The following is an 11,104-nucleotide window of genomic DNA, read 5'->3' on the forward strand; positions in this document are numbered from 1 at the left end:
TACGATGCCCCCCCCCCCCGAGCGCCACCGCCTACGCCGAGAGCGCGGCCGCCTACGCCGAGAGTGCCGCCGCATCCGCATTGAGCGCGGCCCCTTCTGCTGAGAGGGCGTCTGTGGCAGCCAACAGGGCAGCGGCAGCAGCCGAGATGGTTGCAGCTGCTGCTGTGACGGCGGCTGCAAACGCCGAGAGCGCTCGAGCTGTCGTCCGTGTCGCCGATGTCGCCCTGGCCCAGGTCGAAACCATCCACGCCAAGATTGAGGATGCACATGCCAAGATATTCCACGCCACCTCGTACTCCAGCATTCAACCCACGCCCGAAAAGGCGGCGGTGGCCACAGAGCACCTGCTTCCTCATGAGGTCGCCGAGCGGGAGCTGGAGATACAGGAGGTGACGGAGATCGAGGAGCGTCGGGAGGAGGAGTTGCACGTGGCCGAGGTCGAGGTAGAGAAGAGTCTGTCCGTCGAGGAATCGGTGGTGGAGTACCAACACGGGCTCTAGTGCAGTCACTACTACGAGTACTACAACCCTGAGGGCAGCGTCGAGGACGAGGACGCGGTCGACTTCAGCAGGGGGGACACGGACTCCACCAACGGCGGCATGTCGCCAGGACAAGTCATCGATGTCTCATCTCACACCGGCGATGCATAGGCCGGCGCGATGGTGGATTTGTTAAAATTATGCGTACTTAGGCTTTGGTTTTAATGCTGGTCTTTTGTTTGAGCAATGTTTAGGACAACTGGCTCTGTTTAATTACTAAAATTGCTCGATTCAGTAAGTGTGGTCTGTCTACTGTACGCTCTTTTTTGTGCCCAAATTAGCAAGCGATGTTAAATTATGCAATGATGTACCCGGGGAAATTTCTACCAAAATTTGAATTATCAAATTCATCCCATGCACGTAAAGTAGGAGAATCATTTGCGATCCACACAATCGTTCAAAGTGAATGGTCCAGGGGCACTACGCGCAAAGTTTCCCTCCACATTTCCAAAATTTTGGCCTACCGCCAAAATATCTACCCCCACACCCCTTCCCCCTTCCCCATCCCCTTTTTTACCTGACCACAAGTCACATTTCCCCTGTTTCCTCCTTCCTTCCTTCCTACGTTATAGCCGCTTCCTCGCTCTTGCCATCTCGCATCCTACCGCCGGGGTCGCCATGGTCTTCTTCAAAGACCTCTCCAGCGGTTCCTTCTCCGGTGACGACCCCTTCACCACCCGGGTATGCCTCTTTGCTCTCTCTCGGGCTATGACTTGGAATGAAGGATTTTTACCGGGCAGTCGATTTGAGTCATTTCTTCCTCTTGTAGCTCCCTAGGACCATCAGTGGCAACGAATGGAGCGGGGTGGCTGAAGATCTATCAGCTCGTTGTCACCATCAATTTCCATGCGTGAAGCTAGTTGCGTTTGAATCTCTGGACAGTGGGAGGAAGTTTCTGGCATGTGTAGAGAAGGTTAGACCCACTTTCATTGCAACAAACCATGGTTTAGATGTGATTCGGAAACTGTCACGGTCCCAACCCATTCATACCACACCTTCAACCAAATGCATCCTAAGACAATGTCACGGTTTGTACCTAGTATCTTAAATTGTTGCCATCTCATTAGCGGTGCCATTAGAAAATTATCTGGCACCGCTTTTCAGAAGTTTGTGCAACCAACTTTGGTACACACATCCGAGCAGCCAAGCAGTAAAATACTAAATCTTCATGGCACGAAGGAACTGAGCATCGGAGCAACTACGTGCTCCGGAGTCCGGGTCCCTAATTTTTTTCCGCTGCATCGGCTCGCTAGTGCAGCGCACCGATGCAGCATGTAGCAACAGCTGTCTTTACACCAATTTTGGCATACATAGTGGACCGCCTTAGTGCTATTAGTTCTATATTACTAAATTTGTGCATGTACACACTTGTTAGTATCAATTTGCTGTCATCCGAACACTGTCGCTATGCTATTACAGTTATATTTACCTTCCTCATAAAATGTTCAATTTGTTATTTATTGTACATGAGTAAGAACTTGTAGCATTGTTGTAGTTAATTATAGCTTATGATGTTCCAGAATTTGGTTGTTGTCTCAGTAGCAATTAATTCATTTGCACATTGATCTTTTTGAGAAGATATGTCATAATTAGTATGTTTCTTCAGTTTTTCAAAATAAACATTGGTGATTTTCTATGTTGGTATAAACCCATTTCCCCTACAATTGTTACTAATCTAGTTTTAAATATTATAGGATGAATAGTAGTGTTCTTACTTGGAGTGGGTTGACCAAGAGTGGCAACTGTCTTTGAAGATGTGCCTAGCGAAGCTTTGGAGCATGTATGAGGAAGAGAACAGAGAAAGTGTTGTCAACGCTGAAGAATATTTGAAGATGCGGGATAAAAAGAGGAAGGTGGAGAATGAGCTCAGATTTTTTAAATCAGACTTTGTTAAGATGGTGTTGGCGAAGGAGGAGGCACTTTCCTAGTTGGCTAGTAGAAAACAGGTTCTTACTGAATTGAAAGAAGACGTGGATAAGACGAGCCTGGATGATCTCGATTAGGGAAATGAATATATTGTTCTTATGAAGTCGAGCTAGATATATGTTGTACTGTGTTGTTTTCATTAGCTATCGTACTGTGATGTTATAATATATTTATGTGCCTAATATGAAATTGGCAAGCAGTTGTTCGATATGAAATGTGAATTTGCGTAATACTAGAAATATTAATTGTAAACTAATAAACCTACTAAATGTGTCATGGAACTTTGCAAACGGTTCTAGCAGTAAAAGCGCTTGTGATGGATAGCCTAATGCCACACAGTTTTCTTCATCAAATCATGTGTGAAGTAGTTGGTAAAAGCAAATAGTTAACCAAGGCAGAGCGTGTGTGATAGTTACACCTTTCACACACGAGCCTACACATAAAACTGTGTGGGATGTACATACGAACGGAAACGTTTTCAATTGATTGACTGTGTGGGATGTACATAAGAACAGAAACGTATTCCTTTGATTGACTGTGTGCGATATACATAGCTATGGAAATGTTTTTCTGGGATTCACCATGTGGGATGTACATAACTACGGAAATGATTGGGTTTCAATGCGTCGCCGATGGCACACGAGCTCATTTGGTGTCCCAGGAGGGCCTATCCCTGATGATTTCTAGGTCATGTGGGAAGGACCCCCCTATCGCCCACACTCACTTGGCGACGGTTCCAAATGCCATCGCGGAAAGGGGTTAAAAACCGACGCGTACCAGTGATAGGAAGCTGGGAGGACTTAGAGGATGGTTTTTTAGGCAACTTCCAAGGCACTTATGTCCGGCCACCGGATGCTGATGACCTTAGTCACATAGTCCAGCAACCCGGAGAGTCAGCCCGCAAACTCTGGACTCGGTTCTTAATTAAAATGAACCAAATCGTCGACTGTTCGAATGTCGAAGCCCTAGCGGCCTTTAAACATAGTGTCCGTGACAAATGGCTCGCCCGACACCTTGGTCAGGAAAAGCCAAAAACTATGGCAGCTCTTACTGCACTTATGACCTGCTTCTGCGTGGGTGAAGATAGCTGGTTGGCTCGTAGAAGCAACAACACCAGTGACCCCGGCACCTCTGAAGCCCGGGATGGTAATGGAAGGCCATGATGTAACAACAACAAGTGTCAGAACAACAACGAAGAAACTGAGGATACGGTGTTAAGCGCCAGATTCAGCGGCTCCAAACCCGGTCAGCGGAAGAAGCCATTCAAAGGAAATAGAGACGGTCCATCCAACTTGGACATAATACTAGATAGGCCTTGCCAGATTCATGGCACCCCTGACAAGCATGCCAACCACACCAACAGAAGCTGCTGGATTTTTAAATAGGTCGGTAAATTAAATACCGAACACAAGGGGAAAGGGCCTGAAAGCGAGGACGATGATGAGTCATGCCCTCCCAATACAGGGGGACAGAAGAAGTTTCCCCCCGAGGTGAAAACAATGAACATGATATATGTCACACATATCCCAAAGAGGGAGCGCAAGCGCGCACTAAGGGACGCCTACGCCATAGAGCCTGTCACCCCAAAATTCAACCCATGGTGGGCTTGTCCAATCACCTTCGATCACAGGGCCCACCCAAGTAGTAGCCCTCATGGAGGTTCGGCGGCCCTGGTACTCAATCCCAACATCGATGGATACCATCTCAGTAGAGTCCTTATGGACGGCGGTAGCAGTCTGGACACGATCTATCAAGACACTATTCGTAAGATGGGTATTGACCCGTCAAGAATTAAGCCTAGCAATACTACCTTGAAAGGAGTTATACCTGGCGTGGAGGCCCGCTGTATGGGCTCCCTAACATGGGAAGTAGTCTTCGGTTCGCCGGACAACTTACGAAGCGAAGACTTGATCTTTGACATCGTCCCTTTCAGCAGTGGTTATCACGCGCTGCTTGGACGAACTGCTTTCGCCCGCTTTAATGCAGTGTCACATTATGCTTACTTAATGCTCAGAATGCCCGGACCATGCAGTGTTATAATAGTTAATGGAAATATGGAGCGGTCCCTCCGTACTGAGGAGCGCACCGCGGCCCTAGCAACCGAGGTACAGAACGTCCTAATCAAGCCGAACAACTCGTCGGTCATCAAGACCCTTGACACTACCAAGCGAGTGAACGACAGCTTGGTGGATCCAGCGCTTGAATAGCAGTTCAGCCTCCGCCGATCGCCCTATAAGGTTGCAGCATATATACCGCGTGTGCCTAATTACACACTCAAAATACCTTGGGCAGTGCCGGAGGCATACTGCGGAAAGGGTCTATAGTGCGGCTTGACCCTATTCGGACCTTAGCTTTCTTTCTCCTTTTTTCTTTTTTTGCTACTGGTTCATTAAAAATCTACCCACCCTATGGTTGTACTTGGGCTCCTTTCCAAATTCCCCTTTCTTATGGACGACAATCTACTTTTCCTCTCAAAGGATTTCTCACCAAGGAGAAACGGCACAGACGTGCAGCAGGGCACCATTGGGATCTTCAAGACCACTGTTTCTTAGGCCCTGTGTAAAACTTTCCCTTGTGTAAAATTTCGGCATATAACATAGCCTTCATATTTTTTGGCATTATTTGTAATATGATGTCTAGGCGTATTAACCAGGATATCAAGGAAACAGTTGATCACCACTTTTTTTTGGTAATGATTTATTTTGTCATCTGTCTCCCCTCCTTACTTCAGATTGCCACACATGCTCTAATCCGGCCTTAACACTGGGGGTTGTATTCGGCTCTGCACGTTTCCAAGTCCGAACACCTATAGGGTACTCTTCGGCATCCCGAATACTGCACTATATGCATCGGCTCTGAATCATGTCTTTGGTCTATAGTTGGGTTGACTGGCTCCTGTGCATAACACCTTACGTTCCGCTCATTCGGCTATGGTAGTAAAGGGAGAACTGCTGCCATTGTATTTCTGGTTCGTCCAGTTAAATACCTCAGTAGGGAAAGCCGAAAACTGACTATCATGATACAGCGGGAGCCGGTCGGCGATTCGGTGACTTACTACAAATCATTAGTGATTTACTCCATGATATACGAGGGGCTGGTCTTCATCTAGCCATGCGGGTAAGGCACCTCAGTTCGGATTGTTGCATATGCACAAGGGGCTAGTACTTATCCCCACTGTCAAACTCCTATGGCTAAGTAAAAGTAGTAAAGCCGCATAGTCTGATTGCCTGGTTTGCCTCGCGGACACCTCCTTCATGGACCAAGACGTTGGATAAAGTGTGACCACGCGCTACGCCGAACACCCCCGTAGCATCTACGTGGGGGCTAATGCCGACGACTGACAACTTTAAGAATTAAATGGACACACAGGAGGAAACTTGTTTACTATAAAAGGGGCACATATATTAGAAGAGTGGGTTCATAACATAGTTTTTACAACCCACACACATCTAATCAAATATGAGGTCCTTTGAGCATTGGCCCTCTACTATCCGGGCACCATCTAGGACATCATCGAAGTATCTCTCCGGCTTCAGATGATCCTTGCCTTCGAGCTGGCCTGCGGTCGCCACGTCAGTGTCCTTCATCTTTGCCCATTGCATCTTGATGCAGGCGAAGGCCATCTGGGCACCTTCTATGTAGGTTGAGCACTTCACAGCATCAATCCGAGGTAGCACATCGACGAGTCGCCTCACCAAACCGTAGTAGCTATGGGGAATGGGTTCGGCCGGCCAAAGATGGACTATTAGATACTTCATGGCCAAACCGTACACCCTATGTAGCTCCACTAGTTTCTTCAACTGGTCATTCAGGGGCGTCGGGTGCTCCGGCGCAAGATACTGCGACCAGAACAGCTTCTTGGTCGAGTTCCCCTCCTGGGCTCGGAAGAACTGTGCGGCATCAGTGGAAGATCCGCAAACGCATCTGGAGAACTCCACACTCGTGTGAGCAAAGCATACCTCTGTCCTCCAAAAATACTCTGTAAAAGAAAGGCCTTACCAGCTGTTATCTGCTTCGCTTGATGGATCTCCTCGCGAGCGCTTCGGGACTCAACCCATGCCGCCTGGGCATCATTAAGAGCCTTGGCGAATTCGGTCAACTGGGCTGACGCCTTCTCCTCCAAATCTCCACACTTGTCGATGGCATCTTTCAGCTCCTGCTCAACTTCGGCTACCCGAGCTTCATGATGGCAGCGTGCAGCCTGTTCGGTCTTCAGTTTGGCAACCGCTTTGTCAGTTGCTGCCTTATTCACCTCCGCCTCCTTTTTGGCCTGGGCAAGGTCGCCTCTGAGGGTCTCGACCTTGGCTGCGCCAACTATTCTCATAATCAAAGCATTACATGAGTTAATCTTTGAATATAGCTATCACTTATGATACACAACTAAACTTTTAACACTATACGCATACCTTCCATCTCATCGAACCGCTTATTAATGCGGTCGATTTCTTCATCGTCCACCTTAAGCTTCCGGTTGAGTTCAGAAACCTCTATCGCCTGGGTGGTTGCCCCCAACGGGGAAGTCTATTACAATAACAGATAAGTATGTTAGCTTTCCCGAATCTTATGTGGATCGTCTGTCCGGTCTCTTTTACATTGGACAGAGCCTCAGGGGCTACTATCTGTATATAGGTATATTCCTCTATATATGGAAAAGCATTTAGAACATTACGTCGCATACCTCAAATCCTGATAGTAGGCTGGTAAAGGCTTCATTCAGTCCGCTCTTTGAAGACTGAACCTTCTCCACCACCACACCCATTAGGGTGCGGTGCTCATCCACGATGGAAGCACGTTTGCAGTGCTTCCTCTAGAGCATTTGGTGCCTCCGGATTGGTGGAGGTCTCCACTGGAGCTGATGCTCCTCCCCCTCCTTCATAGGATGCTTCTCACCTAATCCTGGAGCCATATGGGTCTCCGGAATAAGGTCCGGCTAGGGCCCGGATTGATGGGGGTCCGCCCCGTCGGTTGTCATAGGGGTCACCTCCCCTATGTTTTCGGCAACCGAGGTATTAACCTCGGGTGCCTTCTCAATAGCCTCGTCCGCCCCTCCACGACCAGGAGAGGTCCTTAAAGATAACACCTCAGTGCCATCCATGGTGATATGCAAGGGGGCTCGTGGAGGCGTCTCGCTCTCTGCCATCTCGGGCAGCAGAGAGTTCCCCCCAATAATGGAGTGTTCGGGAGTTCGTGTGGAGGGCTGAAAGGCACATAGCAAGATGGCTCATATAATGGAAAGGGGAAAAACTAAAGATAGACACTAAGTGTCTGAAATACTTACGATTCGGCCAGGGGCTTCGCCCTGGGAGGCCTTTTGGGGACCAATTCGGCGCCTGATTTCGAACTATCATGGAGGGTCACCTTCCCCCTTTTGGGCGCCTCTCCCATCCGGTCTTCGGAGGCCGCCCTCTTCTTGTTCTTCTTCTTCCTCATCACCCTCGTGGTATGAGAGGACTTCAGTCTCTCCGGACACTATGTCCGAAGGACCCTTGTGGTGGGGGACGCCCTTGGCCTCCTTACCCTTCTTCTTCTCTGCCTTCTTTCTGGTGCTTGGTACGGCGCCGGGACCAGCATCTCCGTTAGTTGGGAGGTGGACGGGTTCTTTGGTAGCGGCGCTGGACAATTGATCCTTTCCACCTTCGCTGTCCAGCCCTGTGCGGAAACAAATTAATATAAATCTTCATCATCATTCGAAGCATTAACCAAACAAGTCTTCGGAGAGGTTATGCTTACAACCGAGGCCAGGTTCTCGCTATCGAGTCCGATGTCTTCGGTCTTCATCGGCCAACTCTTTTGGTACTTGAAATTCTTCTTTCATATGTCTTCGTGCGTGGTGCCGAAGAAGCACTTAAAGGTCTGAGGCTCTTCTGGATTGAACTCCCACATGGGGGAAGCCTAGAGTTGGCAGGGAAGGACATGGCGGAAGAGCATCACCTGGATCACGTTTGTGAGACCAGTGTGATGCGCTTTTGCAGCATCACCACATCCGACTGTGACCCCCAGTCAAGGACCTTGGCGGTCCACGAGGTGAGTCTCATAGGGGTCCGGATCTGAAATTAGGTGTGGCCGCCCACTTGCCGTCGCGGGGTTTGGTGATGTAGAACCACTCCTGCTGCCACACCTTGACTGTCTCCACAAAAGCCCCCTTGGTCCAGACGGTGTTGGGGAGCTTGCTTACCATGGCCCTGCCGCAGTCCGCGTGCTGACCGTTGACCACCTTCGGCTTCAGATTGAAAATCTTGAGCCATAGGCCAAAGTGTGCGGGGATGTTGTCGGTGTCAAAACTGGCGGATCTCGGGTTGGGGGTCCCGAACTGTGCGTCTAAGGTTGATGGTAACAGGAGGTAGGGGACACGATGTTTTACCCAGGTTCGGGCCCTCTTGATGGAGGTAATACCCTATGTCCTGCTTGATTGATATTGATGAATATGAGGATTACAAGAGTTGATCTACCACGAGATCGCAATGGCTAAAACCCTAGAAGTCTAGCCTGTATGATTGTGAATGCCTCTACGGACTAAACCCTCCGGTTTACATAGACACCGGAGGGGACTAGGGTTGTACAAAGTCGATTACAGTGAAAATAATCTTCATATCCGAACGCCAGGCTTGCCATCCACGCCAAGGAGAGTCCCATCCGAACACGGGAGAGAGTCTTCTGTCTCGTATCTTCATAGCCCATTAGTCCGGCCCATGTCACACAGGCCGAACGCCTGGGGACCCGTTAATCCAGGACCCCCTCAGTAGCCCCTGAACCAGGTTTCAATGACGATGTGTCCGGTGCGTAGATTGTCTTCGACATTGCAAGGAGGGTTCCTCCTCTGAATACTCCAAAACAGCCTTCGAATACAGAAAACATGTTCAGCTCTGCAAAATGAGTACCACACACACACACGCAGAGAGTATTATTTTACGAGTCTAATCCACTGACAACTTTTGTAGCGTGACATCACGTCACAGCCCGGTCATTACTTCTAACCGTTTTTTCTTTAGCCTCCCGCTCCATGTTTCAAGATGCCGTTTTATTGGCACGTCTTATCAAAGCAGAGATCGTGTCCCCTTATTGTGGGATTCCCATCAATACAGGCATGGGTAATCCAACCGTGCCGCCTACACGAACCTTGGGGAATATGCGAGTTTTCAGGCGAGTGGGAGGGCGCTTGATATTCACTGCATTTATAAATGGATAAGGATTCACCTCTTTCACCCACGCCTTCCTTCTCTCTGCCCATCCATTCTCGAGCTCCAGCGCCCAAGCTTCCATCCTTTCCACCTCAAAAAAAGCACTCCAGCCATGTCCGGATCTGGAGCGCAAGGCAAGTGGATGATTTCCTTCGTCAAGGAGAAGGACATCACCAAGCTCCGGGAGGCCGGGTACTTAGACAAAGAAATCCCCACCGGCTTCCTGCAATGGGGCAGCTCATCCCCACCCCAGAGCCCCATGAGAGGGTGGTATTCATCCCCCACTTCGTCCGTGGATTGGGATTCCCTCTCCACCCATTCATCCGCGGACTCATGTTCTACTACGGGCTAGATTTCCATGATCTGGCCCCCAATTCCTTCCTCAACATCTCGGCATTCATTGTCGTGTGTGAGGCCTTCCTCCGCATCCCACCCCACTTCGGATTGTGGTTAAAGATCTTTAATGTGAAGCCGAAGGTGGTGGGCGGTGAACATGAAGAGTGCGGAGGTGCCATGGTGAGCAAGCTGCCCAATGTCACATGGCCCAAAGGTACCTTCATGGAGACCGTCAAAGGGTGGCAATAGCAGTGGTTCTACGTGAATTCACCTGGGCCGCGGCTCCTGAATTCCAGTCCGGCGCCCCGATGTGGCTCTCCTCCTAGCTAGAGAAGGGCCTGGACTGGTCTTCGTCGGACGAGCTGACAGCGCTTTAGACGTGCATCAGGAGCATGGTGGACAAGAACGTCAAGCTTGTCAATGTGATCCAGGTGATGCTTGCTCGCCGGATCCTTCCGTGCCAAAGCCGGACTTGCCATATGTGGGAGTTCGATCCGGCCAAGCACCAGACCTTGTAGCAGTTCTCCAGCACTACGCACGAAGACATCTGGAAGGTGCTCTTTAAGGCTAACGAGACATGGTCGGTGACGACCGAGGACCACGGGCACGACCTGGCCCATCCTACTAGTGCGGTAAGTTTCCCATATTTCAAGGTGTGCCCTTTACTTGCATATTCAAGGAAGACGTATAAGCTTCCCCATTCATTTTTTCAGGGCTGGACAAAGAAGGCGGAGCAGATCCAGTGTCTGGCTCCGCTGCCCGAAGACCCAGCAATCCCTCTGCTGACGAAGATGCTGGTTCCCCTACCAAGCGTCGGAGAAGAAGGCCAAGAAGAAGGCCAAGGAGACCAGGAGTGGTCTCCGTCTTAAGGGCACTCGGATGTGACATCTGAAGACACCGAGACCCACACCTCTCACACCGATGATGACGAGGAGGAGGAGGAAAGCGATTCTCCCCAGAGTGGAGAGGGAAGAAAATGGCAGCCTCCACGCATCTGGAGGCACAGGCGTCCAAGAAGGGGAAGGCCTCCGTCACGGACAACTCCGCGTGGGACATTGATAACAGCTCCGAGTGGCGCCCCAGGGATAAGCCCCTGGCCGAATCGTAAGTACTCGAAGACGCACA

Source organism: Triticum dicoccoides, chromosome 2A (assembly GCF_002162155.2).
Source record: "Triticum dicoccoides isolate Atlit2015 ecotype Zavitan chromosome 2A, WEW_v2.0, whole genome shotgun sequence".
NCBI lineage: Eukaryota > Viridiplantae > Streptophyta > Magnoliopsida > Poales > Poaceae > Triticum > Triticum dicoccoides.